The sequence below is a fragment of the Nannospalax galili genome, unplaced genomic scaffold, assembly GCF_000622305.1.
Source record: "Nannospalax galili isolate Female #2095 unplaced genomic scaffold, S.galili_v1.0 scaffold102, whole genome shotgun sequence".
Classification (NCBI taxonomy): Eukaryota; Metazoa; Chordata; class Mammalia; order Rodentia; family Spalacidae; genus Nannospalax; species Nannospalax galili.
Genome location: NW_008351958.1, coordinates 5,184,329 through 5,206,896, shown reverse-complemented (window position 1 = coordinate 5,206,896; position 22,568 = coordinate 5,184,329).

The window sequence follows — 22,568 nt, the reverse complement described above, 5'->3', positions numbered from 1 at the left end:
CCCAAGATTTGAAGGCTTACATCTGAGCAGCACTTTCTGGTTAGCAACAAACTCATCAATGAGAAATAATTATCTAAATAACTTTTTCTATAGGCTTAAGCCTAATGTCTGGGAAGTGTAATCCCTTGAACTCTTAAAAAAGTATCTGATGACTTTACTCTTTGTTTATACTTTCCTTTTGGATGTTTAAGACCATACAGACCATACAGTTGGCCCAAATAAATCAATTTATTTTTTACACTTAAGATCTTTTAAGGATCTGTTCCTCAAGGGTCACATGGGCTTGGGAGAAGCTCCTGGCTCCTTTCTTTTACCAGTTCCATCTATGTGAAGATAAGTCAAAGGTCCTGTTCGACCATGTCTGGCTTCACTTGGAAGCATTAATGAGATGTTTCCTCTGAGTTGACCCTTCTCTTTGTAGACTGGACACTGGTTCAAATCCATCTCATGGGGTCTCCATGTCCTCCTGAATATGAGGACAGGGGACTCACCACAGTTACAGGACATTTTGAGAAATGTTCTATAGTCCCCTGGAACTTGGTCAGCCTTAGAGGGCAAGAGGCAAAAACTGTCCTTTAAGTCCCTCTGACCACTTTAGTATAGGCTGTAAATTATGGCGGTTAAACATTCAATAAGGTTAGTTCCACCAGTCTGGTACTTTTAATTATTAATTGGTTTGTAGATAAGGCTTGGGTAAAAAAACAAATATTCTCAGATAAACATAGACTAGATTTATATTTTGTTCCTTAAACTAGTTGACTAAACTATGACCATAGAAATTTTAAGCTTATATGTATATTATTTTTGTTTCATCCTTTATATATAACAAACCTAAAGAGACCTTTATCACTTGCTTAGGCTTTCTCATTTTTTCTATTTTGGAAAATATCTCCATCTCTATATCCTTTTAACATCTTTTATAGTCTCATTTTCTTTTTCTTTTTTTAAAAATAATTATGAGACATAATAGCATTAACAAATAAATTTTTAAATTACATTTTTATGCATTTAGTGTGCATGTGTGCATATGTGCGTGTGTGTGTGTGTGTGTGTGTGTGTGTGTGTTTGTCTATGGGTGAACACATGGCATGTGAAAAATCAGAGGACAACTTGAAGGAGTGAATTCTCTTCTTCCACCATGTGGGTCCCAGGGATTGAATTCAGGTCTTCAGTTTGGGGTCAGTGCCTTTACCCCTGGGGCAATTTTTCCAGTCCTGGAGATTTGGCATTTTTAATAAGTTCCCAAGTGATGCTGTGATACTAACCTTGTCAGTCTCTGGACAATTCTTTGAATATCAGGCACGCAGTTCTGTAAAAGGGACGTTTGTTGTTACTTTGTGAGAAAATGAGCGATCACTAGAAAGGGGCCCATAGAAAGCAGATATGAACTGACCTTATATAATACATAAAACCTAGACTTTGGTACAGGTGACTTTGCATCTACCTGGTGCTGCTTCAGCCAGAAGTTCACAATTGCAAAGGGGGCAGGCTTAGGCTACTCTCTATTTGCAGGCTCCTTCCTGCCCACTGTTCCCTCTGTGTGGCTGGGAAAGGAATATAAGACAAAGGTAGCAGCATAGGAAATGGAAAAGGGGACTTGAGCAGTTGACACTCAACTGTGTTATAGTAGGTGAACCAGGATTTGTGGATTTGCATACTCAAAGTACCCCACAGAGAAACATCAAAGCATGGGCACTCTCCTGTGTCTAGATAGGAAGGAAGAAAACTATCTACTATATGAGTTCTGTCTTCAGCTGGCACCAGGGTTACTCTAGGAGTACTGGATGTTTAGTGCTGTTTCTTTGCACTGAGCTTGTTCTTGAGGAACTATAAAGACCTCTTTCCTGGACACTATTACTCCCTCAATACAGGTTCCTTGACCTGAGTGAATGTCTCTCTGTCTTTTCCCTCCATCTTCTTCCTCAGCTCAGAAGTCTTCTCTGTTCCAGTACTCTGGCCTTTGCATGATGTCATCTGACACTACCACATGATCTTCAGCTCATCAAAGGAAGTAACCATGGCTGCCTTTTCTGAGTGGAGAAGTGCAGCCCACCACATTCCCTCCATAATCCAGGCAGCTAGGCAGTCACAGCATACCCTGGAGATGTCTCATGAGAAGAGAGTCAGATGCCCATGGAGACCTCTAAACAGGGAAACACACAGCCCTCTGAACACTTTCAATGAAATCTTTCTCAATAAAGATATAAAATATACCCACACTGCTCCTCAGCAGACCCCACTACAATTCTCTCCTCAAAAAGCTTTCTGAGCCTCTCCAAGTGAAGGTAGTTATCTGTGGCCTACAAAACCTTTCGAAGGCCCTCTCTTTGTTTATATAGGATTTTGTTGTTTAACGAATGACTTTGTTTAGTATTTTGAGATAATCAGAACTCAAAAGTACTTCCTAATCTTAAAACACTATCATCTTCAGAAGCCAAATTTAATCAGTTATTTATCAAGAATTCTATACTGGTCATATTTATTTGAAAGAATATTCATGCTGTATCATTGCTGGAAAGAACACTGAAAAAGTACATTTAATTTAATTACTACTGAGGACCTAAAACTACTCATTAGTATCTTACCATTGTACTCACTTCTGATGAAATACTGCGGTGTGTTTCACATCAAGACAGAGTTTGTGTGTATCTCGAGTAATATTCTGTTCTTCATGAGAGTGTGTTCCTGTTGGTTTGACACAGTCATGCTGAATGCAGCCTGTCTATACTACTTTATCTTATGAGATTCCATTCTTATTCCAATTTGCTCCTTGAAGCATGCTGAGAAACTTTCTCTTCATTGCACAGCAAATGATCTAAACTTTCATTAGACAAACTTAAACACCTTCACTGAAATGTGACCAGGGATCAGATACTATGAAAATGGAAATACAAAGCTTACTCTATGTATATTTGATAAATAACTAGAAGATCCCCTTCCAGTGAATACATCTGCAGATTCAGTTTGGGGCTAATAAAAATGGAGAAGCAGAGCATCCTGAAATATGAAATAATGAGCAAAGTCCTCAATAAGATAAATACTAGGGAATTTAAGTTATGGCCATTTTGCATGATTTGATGACAGGGATAGAATTCGGAGAAGCCCGGCCACTAATAAAATATTAGTGAACATTTCTCTCTTTGAATGAATGCCTTACTAACTCTAAAGGGCCAATATTTGTGTGTAAAAAGAAGTTCAAGGAAACTGGGAAACAAGTAACATGGGATAAATGCATCAAGGCAGCCAGAATTCTGCTAATCAAATGGGATGTGTTGTGGCATGCTCACCAGCTCATTTGTAATTTTTTTTATTGTTGGAGCAATCAGTCACCCAGAAGCCATCATTCAAATGTGGTCAACAGTCCTGTTCTACCCAGCTACCAACTACTCCACTATATCATTCCTTCTGTCACTCCACCATCATTTTGCACTTGCCTACGGCCAGTTTACACAGAACTCTGGTACCTGGAGATATTTGGATAATCTGCTTAGAATGTGGATAAGTAAGTGACTTCTTTCATTTGTCAGAACTAAGAATGTACATGTGCTACTGTATTCATTACTTCTCTGTTGCTATGATGAGATGCCATGACTCAAAGCATTTTTCTTTTCAAAATATATTTTAATGAATTTTTGTGCATTTCTTGAACTATATCTTAATCATAATTAAACCTCCTTGCCTATATGCACCCCCTCCATAAACACCCCCCCCAGTGATTTCATGAATTCTGTCATACATGTTAAGACTTATAAAGTCAAGTTTGTGTCCCCAGATGGCCCTTGGTGTGAGTTCATTCACTGGAGCCTAATCAAAAGGGAAACAAAAGAATTTTTATCCAAGATAAGCAGGATGAGACAGAATGCAATAAAATCGATTTATTATGAGACACATTAAGATGGCAGCATTTAAATTATCAAACGGAAACCAGCAAACTTTAATATTTCACTTTATGAAAAGGAAAGTATTTCAGTACAGTAAAACCAGGGCTTGCACATTCCAAGTCTGTGCTGGTGGCTGACCAGACTGAAAGCTCATATAAAATGTACTGCTAAATGTCTCTCCGTAGAGACCAAAACTTTTTAGTCTAGCTAATCCACAAATTCAGACTTCACCAGTACTCATCAGAGTGGCTGGAATTAAAACAACTGGGCAATACAAACTTGATGAGAACATCTAATTTGGTTTGTGTTTTGCTGCTGGGGTATGAAACTATGAGCCCATGTGGGACAGCAATTCAGCAACATTGCAACACCATTCCTTACCCACCTATCTTACAGAGCAGAAGTACCACACCTAGTCTTCTACTCCAAAGAGACTAAAACAAAATTCCGAAGTCCATGGTGGCAATATTCAAAACACTTCAAAATTGATTATTAAAATACGAAATACCCCTAAATTGATGGTGATTTGTATATACTATACTACGAGAATATTGTTCCCCAATAAAATCATAGTGATACACACAACAACATAAATGAGTACTACATTTGACAAATACAAAGACTGCAGTATAATATCATTCATAGAATTTTGAAGCAGACAGTCTATTGTGAGGATGAGTTGTTAACCTGAAAGTGGTGAGGAAATAATCTGGGTTTTCTGTATCTTGATTGTGGTGGTGGTTATACAACTATATGGTTTCAAAATTATGCCAGCCTACATCTACAATTAGTAAATCTTACTGTGTTAAAGCTATATTTGAGTAATCTGAAGAGAAACTTCACAACTCTAATCAAATATAAAATGATTCTATTTACAAAATTCAGATTTTAACATAAATAAAATTAATTACATTTTATTAATTCATACCAACACATTAAATATTTCCAAATAGCTACAATTACTAAGTGTACATTTAACAGAGTGAGAAAAGTAAGAATCATGAAAATGCTGCTGAGTCTCTGGCATTATGTAGAAGTAGAAGTCTCTGAAAAAAAAAAATGTGATGTACTGGATAGACATACTAGAACCCAACAACTACCTGAATATAAAAGTTACTCCTTTTAAAATATTTTATTTATTATTACTTTATGTGTATGAGTGTATTGCCTACATGTATATAAGTGCACCCATGTCATGCAATGCCCACAGAGGTCAGAAGAGGGCATTGGATTCCCCTGGGCCTGGAGTTATGGACAGTGTTAGCCACCACATGTGTGCTGGGAACCAAACCCAGGTCCTCAGCAAGAACAGCCAGTGCTCTTAACAATTAAGTCATCTCTCCAGCCTGAAGTTACTCTTTTGTGATGTAAAAATATAAACTACCTTAAACTCTCCATCTTCATGTCCCAAACCACCATAAGAACTTACCTAATGTTGACAGCTTCATTGTGATACTGATTAGGTAACAGTGGAGGGTTTTCACTTGTACTCTGTGTTTAAATTATACTCCGTAAAAAAAGAGTTTAAATTTATAATAAAATGAAAACATTTTGAGAACCAAATACATAAAATCAAAGCATGACTGATCCAGTCAGAGCATATAAGAATAATCTTATATATTTATGTATGTGTTCATATTCACATTCATCTGGGAAGCTACGATCAACAGCTTTTCTCAGGAAGTTTGTACCCTTAGATTTTATTTTTCTTTAACCCATCTTTATTCTATCCTTTGGTCCCACTACCAAAATCATAGCTCTATTTTTTAAAAATGTTTCTTGTTAACACTAAATCATAAATAGAAATATAATTTCACACTAAGGAAGTGACAAGAAAAAAAGAAATGTATCCAAGGTGTCATTTCCATAAAATATTCCAGGTCACATACTCAGAGCTCCCTAAAATGTTTCAAGAACTCTGCATCAAGTCTCAGAAAATGCACAAGGTTTTTCTTTTCCTTCTGTGATTTCTTAAAAATCAGTATCAATCACATTGTTAACATAGTCATTCAAATTAGCCCAAACTAAGACAAATCACAAACATAATTCTCCTTTGCCTCCTACTCTGGTTTTATTTTGATTTTTTTCCCTCTGGTCTCCTGTTTCCTACTCTCACTCAGGTAATCCCCATCTGGTCTCTGTCAGGTAGTTCCAGGAATGCAGACTTTCCTAACATAGTGGCTTTTCTTTCTTTCCTAAGAGGCTAAGAATGTTAAATAGTCATGAATAATAGGCTTTAGAAAGAAAGACACCATCAAAATTTCATGTTAGTGCAGAGTACTTTCCTGCTATTATTCCTTCTAAACATAGAGATAGAATTTATTAGACACAGAGATAGTTCAAAAGTTAGCATTAAAGAAGTCCTCAGTTTCTCCAATCCAATGAAATAATAATGTGAAAATGAACAAATATTAACCCAAATGCTAGTCCTAACAGGGCTGTATGCTCTCCAATTTCAGATTCCCACTTCTAAATAATATGTTCTTAGAAGGAAGTCCCTATCAATTTATCAGCATGTGAGACTGGAAGACTCACAAAGGAAGTTGGTATATTCCAGAAATATGCAGCCTGATTTTCCATTTTGCAATCTTTTAATATCAAGACAAATCTAATTAGAAGCGACTTACATTTGTGTGATATTGTAGAGTTTCCAATATAGTGTTCATTTGCGCCTCAGGCTACCTGGCAAATAGGAGAGCTGTATTGGCACCTCCATTTAATAAGTAACTGAGATGCAGAGTTGTTGTGACCTTAGTGTTAATTGCCTGCTTGACAGAATCTATAATCTTCTGGGAGGTGGGCCTCCTTAGGACACGCCCGTGGGGGATTGTCCTGGTTATGCTGATTGATATGAGAAGACCTACCCACTGTGGGTAGTGCTGATACCTGACTAGGATCCCAGACTGAACGAATAGAGAAGTGGAGCTGAGCAGCACAAAGGTATTCATTGCTCTTTTCTCCTGACTGTAGATCTAATATGATGAGTTACTTCAAGCTCCTGCTGCCTTGACTTTCCCACCATGATGGGCTATACTTTAAAATATAAGCTCCCTTAAGTTGCTTTGGTCAGAGTATTTTTTCATAGCACTAGGTAAAGAAACTAAGACGATGTTAAGTAACTAAATCAGAGTTATCTGTCTGAAAGAACAGATAGAATTCCTGGGTCTCATGGTCCTCTAGCCCTAAAATCTCCCATAACCACTATATCACCTCTTAGCTAAACAACAGTGTGTACATGTCTATATGTGTAAAAGGCATAGACAAAGCTAATATAAGCACTATAACTTAAAACTAACAGCTTCTTTTAAGTTCCATTTAAGAAAGAGTTTGAGGCACCTTCTAGATACAGATAAATAAAACATCTGGGTACCAGTCCCATAGCATGCAGGATTCTGAGGAGGATGAAGTTGATTTCTATTATTTCATTATGAGCAATAATATCTCAATCTTGAGCATCCACACGGATGGATGCTCAGTAGACTACAGAACATCTTTAAAAAAGATTCTACCACAGGTAACTCAAATTGTTATACCCTAAACCAAACTTACCATGCCCTCACTTTCAACATTCTGTTTGTTCTCTGTAATTAGTTCCACTATCTACTTAGTTACCCAAATCAGAAAATCAACATCATTCCCATCAATACTGTCTCTGGCAGAGTTAACAGTCAATCAAACACCAGTGTAGACTGTGGCTGACATCACTTAGAGCTCACTTTTTGGTCAGCTTTAGGTCACCATCACCTCCTTATCCATTCACTTACATTGTCGTCAAAGAAGTCTTGAAAACACTTGAACGTGAACACCTTTGTTCCTCCAGAAAGTCTTTCCTGGACTTCCATGTTTTAATAAGTCACCTTCTTCTTGCACCTTGTCATTCTCTATACTTTCCCTTCATGTTGCTAACTACATTTTATTTTATGAACTGTTCTGCTGTTTGAATCCCCATTAGACTGTGAGCTGCAGAAGGACAAAGGCTCTGCCACCCTTAGTGACTTTTCTGTTGTAGTGATTTGTACGAAACTTCCCAAATAATGTGTGCATTAAAAATTAAAATGAACAAATACATAGATGATTTTTCAAGAGAAGCCATTGATTAGCGTGTTAGTTACTTTTTTCACTGCTGTGATAAAATACCTGGCAAAAGTTTCTTAATTGGGAGAGTACAATCCATTATGACTGGGAAGTCACACAGAAGTTTGAGGCACATCGCATCCCATCCACAGTCAGCAAGCAGAGAGAGAAACAAATGCTGGTGCTCAACTCATTTTCCCCTTTTTACTCACTACAGGACCCCATTCCATGGAAGGGTGCTACCCACAGGTAGGTGGGGTCTTTCAAACCTAGACACTCTCTCCCAGACATGGCTAGAGATTTGTTTTCTAGGTGTTTCTAGATTCTGTCAAGTTGGCAATCAGTATTAACCATCATAATGAATAAACAGGTCAGGAAACAGTAGGAGAAGGATCTATTCCACAAGCACTAAAGATTCAGAGTAATAAAGGATAGGATTTAAAAAAACAAACAAACAAACAAACAAACACAGAATGGAGAGATGCCTCAGCAATTAAAAGCACGGGCTGCTCTTGCAGAAGACCTGGGTTTGGTTCTCAGCACCCATAGGGCAGCTAACAATTGTCTGTAACTCCAGTTCCAAGGAATCTGATGCCCTCTTCTGACCTCCATGGACATTGCATGACACAGTGCACTTTATTATTAAAAATATTAAAGTATTTTAAAAGAAAAAAAACAGGTGAAGAAAACAAATTGTTCAATGGCTCTGTTTGGGATCACAGAGAGAAAGTTGCTCTCATATCAGGGAGTGGCAATGGGTCAGATCAATGTAACATAGCCTAGTTGCTTGGAACAGCTCTGCTACCAGTAAGCCTATTTAGTCTTTAAGTGGCAAGCTTGTCATCTCTGCTCTGGCTCACAAATGTCAGCATCTCCCAGTGACAATCCACTATGCTCCAGATGAGACTGAGCCTCATTAAAAGGATTTAATCTTCTATGAACTCAATGGAATTTCCTTTTGGAATTCATTTTCTTCTTTTTAATATTTCTCCCCAGCTTTGGAAAGGATATGACCATTCTTTGATAGCTTGAATAGGAATTCATCTACAATTTTCATGCCATGGAATGTTTCTTCTTCACTTACCTAATCGATTCAAAACTCTGCTGAAAATGTACATCTTGACACTAGCCAGGAAACAGTTGTGTTCAAACAAATCAATTCTAATTTGTCTTTCTATGTGAAAAGCATCCAAAATGAAGGTTTCAGGGTTAGTGACAAGCAGGTTTTTGTTTGTTTGTTCTTTTACCAGAAAATTTATGCTGCAACAAAGGAAAAAACATCTACTCTCCTTAGCTCAAGAATCAAAACTGCAGCGGGACAGTAGTAGAGAGAGAAGAGACCAGGAAGGAACACTGTCATATTGTGACTTGTGTGGCCACTTACACCGGTAAGGACTTCATTGACTAGACAATATATAATTATAAAAAAATTTATGTAGGAAAATGACAAAGGAGATGAATCTGACTTTGGGAAGGATGGGAACTTTAAGGACACTAAAATGAGAATAACGCTTACCATTATGCAATTTCCTGAGTAATTTGTTTCTAGGATAAAAAATTTTCTAATGAAAATGTTTTCCTTCTAAAAGAACTTAAGAGGATTTGTGAGGGGGCGGTTCTTTATTTCTTTTGTTGTTTTTGAGTACAACAGGCCATTTAAATGATACATGAAACGAGATTGGTTAAGTCCATTTTCCTAAACAGTACCATCAATTACTTAATAATATGAGAGAAGGGACAAGAGTTTAAGAGCTATCATGACAACAGCAATACTGTCACCTAGATCTACTGTTTTAAAAAGCCTCCTAGGTTTCCCAATAATTTTCTTCTTCAAGGTCTCTGTATCTTAGTTCATATTAGGTTTACTGAGATCAAATTAAATATTTAGAGATGTTTAAAATAGTTTGGCATTTTTCTTGAGTTGGTAAAGAGAGCATTTTAGGATTAGAGTTATTCAGTAAAATCAGGTTTAGTTGAAAGGCTGAAAGGCCAGACCTATGAAAGGGAAAAACTACCACACAACTCAGTGAAACACTGGTCAATAAAGCTCATATATGATCTTACCCATCTTTATTTCATTTTACCTCCTGGAATCTGTCCTTTAAAGTGATTTCTAAATCTTTAAAGGAATACTTCTCTTTCGTTGTACTGAGGTTCAAATTGCTAGATTCATGTGCACCGATCCAAGAAACTACCTTTACTATCATCCTTAGAGAAGAATTATGAGACTCTGGAACAGTTGTCCAAGGCAGAGATCACAGTAAAGAGCATTTCTGGAAATACCAGAGGACAGCCAGGCTAGGGGTGACAACTGACTACCTGGGGGTGTTTCACCGAAGCACTGTCAAGACAGAAAGCTAGAATGTCGCCAGAGAGGAAACAGACAGGGAGCTAGGGACATGAAAGATAATCCATCTGAATATACATTTTCACTGTCAGAGGTATGAACATAGAAAGGGAAAGGTGACCCGTGACTCATAGGAATCTGCTCAAGCATCTTCAAAACATGCCACTTGACTTGTAAAAACTTACAGTGCCGAAGGCCAAAACTTAAAATCACATTTAGAATCTGCAGCACAAACGCTGCCCACACTGAGTGTTCTAGTTCGCTTCTCCGCTGCTGTGATAAACACCATGGCCAAAAGCAACTATAGGAAGAAATGATTTATTTGACTTACAGGCTACATTCCATCATGTAGGGAAGCCAAGGCCAGAACTCAAAGCAGGAACCTGGAGACAGGACCTGAAGCAGAGACTGTGAAGGAACACAGCTTACTGGCTTGCTCCCCTGTCTTGCTCAGCTACTTTTTTTATACAGTCCAAGCCCAACTGCCCAGGGATGGCACTGTCCATAGTGGGCTTGGTCCTACATCAATTAACAATTAAGAAAATTCTTCATAGACGTGTCCACAGGTCAGCCTGATGGAGGATGTTCCTCAGTTGAGGTTCATTCTTCTCAGGTGACTCTAATTTGTATCAAGTTGACATAAACTAGCTATTACACTGGGCATACCATGAAACAAAAGGAGAAGGTGATGAAATCAATAATGTTAGGTATGGACAGAAGCCCCAGCCTGCTTAATCAGTACCAATTCAATGAGATTAACAGAATGTGAATTTTTCTCAGGTCTGTTATCTGGCTAAGGTAAACAAATTCAGATAGGTTTGAAATGCCAGTCAGTTTATTGTTGGTTGTGATGTCTGCTGAACCCTGCTGTTTTTATTTAATTGCAATTTATTAATGGCTAGCAAATGGATAAAATATTCACTATATGTTCTTTAATTTCATTTTAACATTTAAATCATTAACAGTAATCTTAAACATACTTCTATATTTATAACAGGTGACAGTGTCTCCATCTTAGTTTGAAATTTTCTTTTTTTGAAAAAAATATTTTATTATTTTTATTTTATGTGTATGTGTGTATTGCCTGCATGTAAGTACACCCATGTCATGCAATGCCCGTGGAGGACAGATGAGGCCATCAGATCCCCTGGAACCGGAGGGAGTTACAGTTGTTAGCTGCCATGTGGGTGCTGGGATTCAAACCCAGGTTTTCTGCAAGAACAACCAATGTTCTTAACTGCTGAACCATCTCTCCAGCCCCCTGAAATTTTCTATTTGGTCAACTCTTCTCTTCAGACCAACAACAATACCTATCAATTGGGTGGCATTCAATAAATATTTGTTCAATTAAATGCTTGATCCAGTATATGTTTCAATAGATTAATTACATAGATGTCAAGCTTCCCAGAACCTTACCAAAGTGTTGAGAACTTAAAGATTTCAGCACCATTCCATCTTCTAGAAGGAGCCTAATCCTGGGAAACCCCACACATGAACCACTGTGACCTAAACTTAGCATAATATATTCAAATTGGGGAGTCAGGAAAAATGATGTTCAAAACTCAACTTCAATTTACCAATTTGTGATCTTGAATAAATTTTATCAATTTCAATGTCTTCATATTTAAAATGCAGATAAAGAAATCTTTCTTGCATTATAAATGGGAAGGTTAAATAATATATCAAGAAAATTCTCAACATTTATTACAACACTGGTAACCCACACCACCATGCTTGCTCACTGCCCAGCCCCAGTTCTGCCTCACAAGCACCACTCAACTTCCCCATTCCAAGCATCTCCACCTGGCTTTTGACCTCCTTCTTTTAGAACTTCCACTGAGTAAATGTATCAGGTCAGTGAATACACACAAGAAACACCTGTTTTCACTTTAAAAACATCATTAGTGTACTTTTCATTAAAAAATATTTTAGACAGTTGGATGCAATCTACAAGTTTCTTTGTCTTCTATTGTGCTCAGTTTTGAAAGAGGTGAGAAAAAATACGTTCATTTACATTAATACAAAATTATTTGCAGACCAATGTTGGCCTATATCATCTTGTCTTTTGCTCACCAAACAAAATATGAAATCCTTCTTAAATTTTCATAAACAAATTTTATAGTGAAAAGAATAACTGAACCCTGATCTGTCCATTACAGAGGCAGGAAACACTCAAGAAGCAAAAGCACAAATAGTTCACCAGAGAGAAAATCATGAAGATAGTAAGATAAAAATTGGATTCTTCTACCACTAGGGCAATAAAACAAGAGAAGGAAAGAAAGGGTTATTAATTGGAAAAGAAGAGGTCAAATTATCCCAGATAATCAATGATATGCAAACCGCTAAGGAAGAAAAAACAATCATTGGTCCTACCTAGTTGTAAAGGCTAATAACCATAATGACCTTTATTGGTGCAGTAGTGACACTTTTATCTTGGGGGTAATCAACAACTGTCTAATTGGATTTAAGGCTCATTCAATGGTAGGGATCTCATGTGTGATACTGTAAACATAGCTAAATATACATGGCTGGAGAGGTCATAGAGCCTAGAGAAAAACCTATGTCTATCATATGTAATTTCTTGCTGTATGCTAAATATGTATCCTTATATTTACAGACAAGGGTTCTTGTCACCACTCATCAAAGAAGTTTCTTTACGCAACAGATGGAGACTATTACAGAGTTCCACAACTGGTCAAATGCATAGAATAAGTGACTGTGAGATGCCCAGGCCTAAGTAACACATCTATAATAGATCTCTACACCCAGGACTCAGGGAACATAGCAGAACAGGAGGAACAGAGAATAATGCATTTCCCAACTCTCACCGTGAACTGTTCTCATGCAACAGATGTTGATTACCACAGAAAGCCACAATTTGCCAAAATGTAGAGAATAAGAAACTGCAGAGTGTGTCCCTGGATAAGAATCCTATATTAAACTTCTGCTACCTAGGTCTCAGAGACCATTGTGGAAGAGAGGAATGAAGGAATGAGCCAGGGGTGGTAGATGACCACAAGGAAACAGAATTTTCCAGGCAGCTGGGAACTTGCTCATATGAACTTATAGCAATAGTGACAGCATGCACAAGATCGATGTAAACTCAAACCAAACAAATACCCAGCACAGAAGTGGAGAAATGGGTAAGAAGCCCCAATCTGAGCTAAGGAACTACTGGCAATTGTTGACTGCTGGGTGAGGAAGAGTTGGCCTTCTTCAAGGGAGTGACCCAAGGTAGGCTGACCAGGATCCAGTAAATGCACTTATACTGAGGAAAATTTAGAGACACAAACTTGACTGGATCATCTTTAATATATATGACAAAATGCATGAAATCTGATGGGGGGGCTACAGAAGGGTACAGAGAGTGAAGGTAGTCTAAATATGAGCAAGATGTATTATATGAAGTACACAAAAAGTCAATATAATTCATTTTTAAATGAGTTTCTTTTATCTTAAACAAATGGAGCAGTTACTGGACATTTTCATTCAGAGTGACCAGCCACATAGTGACGTCTTGAAAATGGCTTTGCTTTTATTGCCTTAACAGATTCTTCTGACAGCTTGAATTTACCAGATAATTATGTAACTCATTACATCTTTTTGGCTGTATGAACATGGCCATAAATGCACCCAGGATCAGTGTGAAGGATTTTTAGGACTGACTAAAGAAAATAAAATCTGTAAAGAACCAGCATTTGGAATACAGTTCTTTCATATGACAAGATAATAGGAAAGTTGTTTTTATTTTTAATAATTCATGAGTGTAAATGTACTAGCAATTTTTTACACAGAGTATCATCATTAAAAACATAACTTTATAATTATCACACTCACCCTTTGCATCTTGTTTATACTTAACACTATTAAGGAGGACCCATTTTAGTGCTGTTGGCCACTAAGAAGTCCATGACCTAAGCAAAATTACAATTCACTCCAAGAACAAGATGGCTCAGCTCTCAGTCTTTGGCAAAAACCAGGATTTTAATGACCTTAAGCAAGCAGGGCAGCAGTCACATTGCCTGAGAACTCCAGAGCTTTTGTACAGTTTATTCTTGTTGAAATAAGCTAAAGCAAAAGCTTTGGCAGCAATCTGAACACAGGGGCAAAGGGTTTCAAGTGGCTATTTTTCTACATGTAACTCTTTATGGCAGGGTTTTAAAGTAGGGTGTTTATAGAAAGCTTTGCCTGGGATGAAGTCAGATCTCGTTCCTTGGATATAGTACAAAGAAAGGAGTCCTCAGCTGGTGTTTTTCCCCCTAATCTGTCCTTATAAGAACATGAAGAGCAAGTGAATGCATGGTGGGGGTAGGGTAGATCCATCTGTCTTTGGTGGTTGCTTTAAGATATTGTAAGTGAGGCCAGGGAAAAATAACATTGTGATCTATCCCTTTCCTTCCTTAAGAGAGGATCTGTATTTGCTAGTTTTTCTCACTGTTGTGACAAAATGCCTGGCAGAAGTATTTTAAAAGAAGAAGGATTTATTCTGACTCTCAAATGAAGAGAGAATACAGTCTTTGTGGCGGAAAAGGCACAGTGGTGGGAGTGTGAAGTGGATGGTCACAGTTGTGTTTACAACCAAGGTACAGAAGAGATGAATACAGGTGTGGTGCTCTCCTCTTTTCCTTTGTATTCAGTTCAGGTCCCCAGCCCATGTGATAGTCACAAACATTCAAGGTAGGTTTTTCCTCCTCAGTTAAACCTCTCTAGAACAACTCTTAAAAACTCTCCTAAAGGAGTGTCTCCAAAGCAGTTCCAAATCCAGTCAAAGTGAAAATCAGCGATCGTAGTGTCCAATGTTCAAATAGTAATGATTGACTGAGGCATTCTGGATTTCCAATCTATGAATTAATAAACAAAAGACTGTAATTGTGAGATCAATTTTAGCACTCTAAAGTCATTAAAGCAGCTGCTGGCAGCACTCAAAACCACAATAGACTGAGGTAAGCAAATTCACATAAACCCTGCCATGGCCCAAATACCTCACACTCAGCTCAAAATTACAGTAGTGAGAGAATACTAGCACTTAACAATTCACAATCCCATCCCTTCTGCAGATTAGCATAACACATACACGGATTCAGATTAGCTCCTTAACTTTTCAATGGGAAGCTTGCAAAATATATTTACTTTAAGTGTAAAAATAGTAATTGAGTCACAACTGATTCTAGAATTCATCAAAAATATTGAAATTTCTAAGAGAAACATCATTGAAATAATTTTTTCAACATAGAAAAATCGAGATTTGAAAGAAAACATGCAGCAACATATCAATGTTTCCTACGTATCATAAGCTTAATATTGATAATGAAGCAATTAACAAAAGTAAGTACAATTAACCCCTTTCCAGAAACTTAGATTGTATCAACCAGATAACTGTTCTTAAATCTTGGAGAAATCAACAAAAACTCCATGGCTACTTGTGCAATGATCATTTGAACTAACATCCTCCCCTTCAAGTCAGAATTTCTGATATCAAGGAACTTTCCCATTTATTAAGATATGTGTGTATACCCATGCTTATATATACAGAAAGAATATATAAACACAGATTAGCTCATATGCATATCATATAAGTTTCTATCACTTGGAGACATAGACAGAAGTAGGTATAGATAGAAATAGACTACAGACATAGATATAGTTAGATATGGATATATCTCCAAATGATAGAAATGATTCGTAGGCTGTTAGTATTACAAAGGCCACATGAGATTTGTACAAAAATGAGACTGTAACTCCAACAGGAAAGATTAAAAAAAATGTAGTGAAACAGATTCTACCTTAACTTTGTCTTTAAAAATTTATGAAATTCTGAAGTTTGCTTTCTCCTTGGGCTGGAAGGTGGAAGATATAAGCTACCTAACACTGGCCAAGGCCATCCAGTATTAATGTTGCCCCCAGGAGTGCAGCAACTTTCCACGTGAGCATCTCAGGCCACTGAGGTCTTCTGACCCTGACAACTACTTTTCCCCCTGAAACTGTCTTCTAACATCTCCCTACTAAAACTACTGTGTAGAGTCTTGTTTCTTCCGTAGCACTGCTTCCAACCCTTGTAACTTCCCACTCTACATAATCTCCCAAAGCAATCCCATCAGTTTCCATGACTTTCAAGTGCATTCATATGCTTTTGATTTTCATACTTATGACTCCATGCTAGACAGCCCCACTGAGCTATAACATGCATCTCTTCTACTCTGCATCTTCCCAAAGCATATCAAGCTTATGCCCAAATACAAAGTTGTTCTCTCAACTGTGTTTCTCCAGTGTTGCTCATTTTAATGCATAATATCGACCCCAGCCTGAAATTGTGGTGTCATCATTGACCTTTTTGTTTTGTTTTGTTTTGATTTCCTTTCCTTTCCTTTTCTTTGCTTCGGTTTGGCCACAGGTTGTCACAGTGTAGCCCAATCTTGTCTATGTGCTCTCTATATAGTCTGAGTTGGCACTGAATTAATGCCAATCTTCCTGCCTTAGCCTCTGCCGGTCTAGGATTTCAAGTGCAAGATCCCATTCCCAGGTTATCAATTGACTTCTTTTTTGTTGTTTGTTTGTTGGTTGGTTGGTTGGTTGGTTGGTTGGTTGGTTTTAAAACAAGGTCTTCCTGCCCCAACTGACCTGGAACTCATTAGACCAAGCTGACCTTGAACTCACAGAGATTCACCTGCCTCTGCCTCCCAAGTGCTGGCATCATTGACTTCCTCGTCTCTTGCATTCATGGTCTGCCTCACACAAAGATAGCTCCTCAATTGTGAGGTTGGTAGCTTCTCTCCACTTGTTTCTGCCATTCTCATCCCATGCCTGTCATTTTGCCTGATCAACTGGAAGGGAGCACTCTGCTTTAGTACCATGTCTTTCAAGTCATCCTCTATCTACTGGCAGCATGATAAGTAAAGTTGTGCACATCGTTTTCCTGTGCAACACTCTTCGGTGGTTCTTCTGTTTCGCTTTGCATCTGTATGTTGGTTTGCACAATGAGCAAAGCCTTCTGTGATGGGCCCATGCCTAAACACTCATTGCTCACTAGTATGCCTTTTGTGTTCTAAAGCTAAGCAATATCAAATTCTAACAGTGGTGTGAAGGTACTATTCTTTCCCAAAACTTGTTATATTTTGCTTTGTATATGCTATTCTGTCTCCATTACCACTGACCACCACACACACTCTGGTTAGCACCTTCTATTTCTCTGGGTCTGCACTCCAACACCACATTTCAAGAATGTCTGTGCTTAATCCACAATAAGATTCCTGTAATTTTATGCTCTTTCATCACAATTTATTGCATTTCCTTGTAAAAATGTGTCAACTCCAAGAGATTATAAAATTATTTCTAGTTCCCCACTTTGTTCAAAACTGTATCCTCAGAGCCAAGCACATATTCCAATAAGTATTTCCTGCCTTTATTTTGTAATGAATAAAGATAAATATTATAGATAGATCATAAGTAGAGAACTAGGTGGGGGGGGGCACAGCAAAAAATAAAACAAGTAAGTTGAGTTCAGTCATAAAAGACATGAGTCTGTACTTAAAGACGTAGACTTCATCTACTGCAAGGGGACCTATTCACAAGCAGCTAGACCCTATGAAGGCAGGAGAAATTCAAAGCAGCAGCCTAGAAAGGCCTCAGAAAGCTTACGTATGTCTTTCAGTGATACACATAAGTTTTTCAAAGCTGTGCTATTTATATTTCCTTTAAAGACTCCAAGTTATAAAGTTAAAACATGGCTTCAGTACAAAAATTCACTGTTAAACTCGACTGTGTTTTTTTTTAAGGATAAACTTGATTTGTGAGCAAGAAAAATGTCAGTTTTTAACTACAAACATTGGTATATGTGTTATTGTTATTTTTATTGTCTCCATTTCCCATGAATTTCTGATGTACTTACATATGTGTAGTGGCAGATCTGAACTAATTAAGCTTATTTTTTCTCTTTCCCATCCTATCTCCAAACTAGTTTCAGTATGCACCCTATATCCAGCCCATGGAGTTCCATGAATACTCACATGTATCTTTTTGGTGCCTGGAATATCTTATACATGTTAAACACCTTCATATCTTCTCGCACCCAGTCTAATTTAAAGTCTTCCTGACTGTGGAGTTTTTCTGACTTCACTAATACTCTCCACAAATGAATTCCTTCTCTCTCTCTCTCCCCTCAATGAAATATATGTATGGTTCTATGCAGAATGCCTTGTATTTGTTTATAAATTAATGTACGTAGTGCCTCCATGATCTTGAAAGTTACTTCGGTAAAGAGCATCCCACAAAGCCTTACTCAAAGTGTGGGTCCACTATCAGTATTTTTCAATTATTGTTAGAAATGGAGATATTTAGGCTCCCAACTGAGACCTTAGAATCTACATCACAGTATACTCCAGTTTATTTTTTAATCACAGTAGAATTTAAAGTGTGATACCAGAGTAGTTAACACAAGAAACCTTTAAGAATGTTTTGAGAAGGCATCAGGGGTGGATGGATGGAAAAGGCACAGCAAATCCTAAGAGGCATTCAATGTACTGCTATCATTATTAGAAGTGTGGTCTGGAAATTTATCTCAGGGTACCCAGTAAGTAAGCTGGGCAATGTATTAAATTTATGGACCATCAAACATCACTAAGAGCTATAAAATAATGAAAGACACTGACACATACTTGGAGTTTTGGGCAGAAAAATTATAAAGTATTCTGAAAATTGAAAATCTTTTTAAAAATCTCCATAACTTGACATATTTTAGAGTAAAACTATTTCACTATATTCAAATATTTGTTTTCATTCCCACATAGTTTCTTCTCCTGCTCTTTCCTACATAAATTTATATATGAAACTTAGCTAATTCTGTCAGCTGGTAAAACTTCTTCAAAGAAAAATGCAAAAGTATCCTCAATTTAAGGAAAAGAATTTGCAGGACTGGGGGCTTATTGGAGCACCACACAGTCAACTACACACTCAGAGCTGTAACTCCAGCAAGACTTGGAGGAAGGTAAGGACTCCAGAGAGGTAATAGATGTCTGCAGGTCAGTTTCTGAACCATCTACACTCTTCCTCTAGGAGAAATAAAATGGAAGTATTCTGATTCCCTTCAGATACCAAGGCCAAGAGCATCTTAATGAATTCCAAAATGGTGTCTCACCCCATGTGGAAATCAAAAAGCTCTGAAGGAGAGGCAACTGAGGACATCTCAGAGGACAAGATACGAACAAGCAGAGGGACCTGACACAGAGATAAGGAAAGAACTGATGGCTTTGTTTGCTCTTTCTGTGAAAGTTTAATTCCCACATTTCCATTACTTAATGTGTCATTATTTTTACTTTTCATCAATTGGCAAACCAAAAACATTCCACCATTTATTTTAAAATTTGTACTCATCACACAATACATCAGATTTTTATATTGTCTCAAAGAAAACTTCTCAAAAGAAACAAATCTAAAACTTTACTAGAAATTTCCCTAGAGAAATTGATCTTAAAATCCTTAAACATCAATATTTGCTCCTGATTAAGGTTTAATTTCAGAGGTTAGGATGACAGAGAATGACAAAAGTCAGCTAAATATTCCAACCACAAATTAAGTGTCGACATCAGACAGTAACACTCTTCATCGCCTATTTAAAAAGGTCAGACTCCCAAGCCTGGCATGTGAGGGTCTTCTTCAATGTGGCCCTAGTTTAATTTTCCTATCTTATTCCGCCAGTCCCTGTGCTACTGCCAAGATGAATAGACTGTGTTCTGTTCATGTCCTTCAATTTATTGCTTTGTCACCTTACCTCTCCTTTTACTTAAAACTTTTTCTTCCAGTATCTGTGGGTGTAAAACCTATCCAGTGATTAAGAGCCAGTGTAAATGACACTTCCAATGGACTTGCAAAGATCCCAAGAGCTGTCAGCTACTCTCCAAATAGCTCACAGAGACCATATGGTTTCACCTCATTTATTTACATAAATATTGAGCATGATTCTTAGACTAAAATCTTCTTGATAATGGAAAATTATCCTTATTCGTGTTTTTCATGCCTCATTCCAAAATGGTGTCTGTATATAAAGATCATGTCTGTGTAGTGTTTTGTGCATAGTAGATTCCCATAAGTGTTTCATCATTCATTATGGGATTATTCTAGTATTTGTTCAAATGTTAAGACAACTGAATCCTTTTGTGCATCCATCTCCTTTGTTCTTATGTTTTTTTATTTTTTAACTCCTAAATTGTTCTAATAACTTCTCTAATAACTAGTAACTAACAAATTATAATTGTCATTTGTCTCCATATTCATGGATTTCTTAGATTGAAAACTAAAGGAACGTATAGCACAATTTCCTTCCTTTAAATAAAATGAGATAATATTCTTGGCCTAATGCCAATGCCTGAAACTTCATAGGCATTTAGATATTTGATGAATGAATAAGACAACTGAGTAATCAGTCACCCTCTCAAAACACCAATAAATACTGGGGCTGGAGAGATGGCTCAGCAGTTAAGAGTACTGGCTGCTCTCGTAGAAGACCAGGGTTCAATTCCCAGCACACACAAGGTAGCTAACAACCATCCATAACTCCAGTCCCAGGGGATCTGATACCCTCTTCTGATCTCCATGGGCATTGCCCGACATGGATACACAACCTACCTGATGCAGGCATTACATTCATACACATAAAATAATAATTAAAAATAAATAAATATGACCTAACATTATTACCATAGAATTATGGAAACACTCTGATTTTGTAGGCCATCTCTGTCTTGTGCCAGCATTGAAATAGCTAGTATCTCCTGATGGTGCCAAGTGGGCTTAGAGAGTAGACATAAACAATGGTGTAGATACATAATGTTGTTTCCTTAAAATCATATCTGTATTCACTCACAGTGATATAAATTTGACTACAGTGACCATCCAAGTACCCAGAAGACTTATCCCAAGATTAAGTATGAATAAATATTGTAATAATTGCCACAATGTTTGAAAATATTAGGACTCCAGAAACTTTTGTAGGTAAAAATTTATTATTTTTGGACCAGTGATATGTCTCTGTGGTAGAGTGCTTGCCTAGCATGTGTGAGACCTTGGTTTGGATCCTTAGCACCAGAAAGAGAAGGAGGAGGAGGGGGAGGAAGAAGAGGAGAAGGAAGAAGAGATTATTTTAATAAACATTCCAGATCACTTAAGACAGAATACAAGTGAAAGAACAGACTATAAACTGTCAAATACTATTATCTTGTCAACAGCAAGTTTCTTCTACCTTTGACCCCTCTCCAGATATCCTTTGTGCACAGACTATGTTATCTAAACATTTGCTTTATTATTGGTGCCAAAATTAATATCTTACTGATAATCTGAGCATGTAATTCTGGGAACTGGCAAGCGAGGTCAATTCCTGCTTGTATTCAGAACTGAAATCTCTTACCTGAAAGCCAGTTCCAACTATTGTTAGTTTCTGAATTATCCAATAGCATATCCTTCCTACCTTTCATAAAAACTACATCCAAAGAGGAAGTGTGTCTTCCACAAAAATTAGACTACATAGTAAAATGTAAGTTTATTATGCTGTACTGATATGATTCACAAGCCAAGCCCATCATTTTAGACTTCTAGATACTTGAAGAAATGAAACGCCTACTAATTATTTGTGTTAGTTGCATTTGCGAAGCTTGGTATCTATTACTTCTTTAATTCCCCCTTGATTTTGTTAATTTTACATAGCTATGATCAAATACCTGAAGGAACAACTTAAAGTTGGAAAGACTTATTTTGGCTCACAGTTTTAGAGGGTTTAGTCCCTGGTTGTTTGACCCTGTGTCCTTAGCAGAAGATCATGTCAATAGAATCACATAGCAGAGGTAGGCTATTCACTTCATGGCAAACAGGAAGTAGAGAAAGAACAGGGGATTTGTAAACCTGGTACAAAGTTCAAAGCCCAAGCTCAGGGAACTACTTCTTCTAGTTGGATCCACCTCCCAAAGTTTATGCAACCTCCCAAAGTGACACCACTAGTAGAGGACCAAAGGGTTCAAAAGTAGAGCTTGTGAGAGACATTTCAGATTCAAGCTGAAACACGCTTAAAGGCTTTGCACACCTAACATGTTCAATGATTATTGGTTGAACACATAGCCATGGAGAGGAACTATAAAGGCTAAATTCTGGAAGAGGGGAGAGTTGAGAAGAGGAATCCCAGACAACAGATACAGAGAGCTCGAGAGTCACAGGCTGTGCTGCCATGTAGACACGGCTGTGTCTGATCATCTAGAGCTCACTATGCCAAGATAGGAAACTGACCC